Source organism: Meles meles, chromosome 7 (genome assembly GCF_922984935.1).
Source record: "Meles meles chromosome 7, mMelMel3.1 paternal haplotype, whole genome shotgun sequence".
NCBI lineage: Eukaryota > Metazoa > Chordata > Mammalia > Carnivora > Mustelidae > Meles > Meles meles.
The window spans coordinates 94,022,797-94,025,288 of record NC_060072.1 but is presented as its reverse complement, the minus strand read 5'-3'; the positions used below and the strand labels follow the sequence as shown (position 1 = coordinate 94,025,288).

General features: G+C 37.3%; 1 pseudogene; it reads right to left on the bottom strand.

Moving 5' to 3' along the window:
* Positions 1–252: 252 nt before the first annotated feature.
* Positions 253–1,629, bottom strand: LOC123946680 (annotated as a pseudogene).
* Positions 1,630–2,492: the final 863 nt, after the last annotated feature.

Sequence of the window (2,492 nt, the reverse complement as noted above, 5' to 3'; positions counted from 1 at the left end):
TGTCTAGAAAAAAAACTTGCAATTTCATATTTCTTACATAGAAATGTTTCACTTTGAAGAACAGAAAGTTAAAGTTAGAATATATAGAATGGAAAGAGTTTCTAAGTTCGAGTAAGCTGAAGTGATCCAAATAATTAAATATTAACAATCAATTCTTTTTTTTTTAAGATCAATCCTTACACTGGAAGGGTCAAGATATTTTTCTTCACTGTTCTTGTTATGTTTTTATGTTACTTATTTCAACAGGCAGTATTATTTATCTGAAGCAGAAAATATCTTACTAAACACATCTCTGAAGTCTTGATTAACTTGCTGGTTTCTCAGAGTATAAATGAATGGATTCAACATAGGGGCAACTGAAGTATTGAGCACCGCTACTCCTTTGCTTGAAGTGACTCTTTCATTTGCAGATGGCTTCATGTATGTGAATATGCAACTACCATAAGTGATGGATACAGCAATCATGTGAGAAGAGTAGGTCAAAAAGGAAAGACAACTATCATATGATCTCCCTGATATGAGGACATGGAGAAGCAACATGGGGGGGTAGGGGGATAGGAGAAGAGTAAATGAAACAAGATGGGATTGGGAGGGAGACAAACCATAAATGACTCTTAATCTCACAAAACAAACTGGGGGTTGCTGGGGGGAGGTGGGATTGGGAGAGGGGGAGCGGGCTATGGACATTGGGGAGGGGAGGCGAACCATAAGAGACTATGTACTCTGAAAAACAACCTGAGGGTTTTGAAGGGTCAGGGGTGGGAGGTTGGGGCAACCTGAGGGTTTTGAAGGGTCAGGGGTGGGAGGTTGGGGGAACGGGTGGTGGGTGGTGGGGGGGGCACGTTTTGCATGGAGCACTGGGTGTTGTGCAAAAAGAATGAATACTGTTGCACTGAAAAAATAAATAAAATGGAAAAAAAAAGGCTTTTTTCTTTTGCTGAACCGAAGGGAATTTTAGAATTGTCTTGATGATGTAAGAGTAAAAAAGGATTAGTAATAACAACGTGACAATGAGGATCATCAAGGCCAAGAAAAAGGCAATCTGTTCTATTAAATGTGTGTCTGAGCAAGAAAGTTGCAGGACAGGAGAAACGTCACAAATGAAGTGATCAATGATATTGGAAGCACAGAAATCCAGGTTCAGAATCAAAAACAATGGAGGGAAAATGGCCAGGAATCCAGTTGCCCAGGAACTGAGTACAATCTGATGACAAATTCTGTTGCTCATGATGGATGTATAATGCAGAGGTTTGCAGATGGCAACATAATGGTCATAGGACATAGCTGCCAGAAGAAAAAAATTCTGTAACCCCCAAGAATATGTAAAAAAACAACTGAGATATACAGCCATTATAGGAAATGGTCTTTTCTCTGCTTACAATGGTGATTAGGAATCTGGGGATGCAAACACTTGTGAATGAAATTTCCAGGAAAGAGAAATTACAGAGGAAAAAATACACTGGGGTCTTGAGATGAGAATCCAGTAGAGGAAGGGCAAGGATGGTTAAGTTTCCTATCATACTCAGCATGTAATTTAGAAATAGAAATAAGAAAATTATGATCTGTAACAGAGAATTATCTGTCAGTCTCAGAAGGATCAACTCTACCTGTTTTTGTATGGTTCTTCATTTCTCTTTTGTGATTTCAAACAAATTATAGAAATAAAAGGTACAATGATAAGGAACTATATGAGTAGCTTTATATCCAGGAAATGATACATAAAAGGATCCATATTCACATATATGCCCATTTATGAGAAGATATTCCATGAGGTTGGAGATATGATCTAGGACCATGCAACAGACACTATTTTTAAAAAGCACAATAGAAGTCAACTCTGTTTTAAAAATTGACTTGCAAAATCTGTAATAGTTTATTTTTCACTGTTATTTACAAACTTCCAGCTCAGTTGTAACCCATTCCAAATTTGTTCATTTCTTAAATAAACTAGATAAAATCTTGGTTCCAGATTCAAAAATCATTCATTCATTTTAATTATTAATTTCACCAAAATAAAAATGCCTGTGTAATGAATTAAGACCCACAGTTAAATTTTGAAACTTTAGGTTTCATATTAAAGTGATATTTATTTAGAGCCCCACTATAGCCTCTTGCAACTTTTCTATGAATTACTGATGAAGACAGAATATGACAAAAGAAAAAGAGTGTAAGAGTGTGATAATACCAAAAGAAAACAAAGTGTGATACCACAACAAAATAAATACTAGTCAAATCTAGAAAAAAACTGAAACAATATAAGCAGATAAAACCACAAGTACAAAAATCCAGTAATGGATTTGAGCAAGGAGAAGGACAATCCACTCTAAAGACAAAGTTTTGGGATGCCTGGGCGGCTCAGTTAGTTAAGCATTGCCTTTGGCTCAGGTCATGTTTCTGGAATCCTGGGATCCAGTCCCCAGCATGGGGCTCCCTGCTCAGTGGGGTGCCTGCTTCTTCCTCTGCCTGAAGTTCCCCCTGCTTGTTCTCTCTCT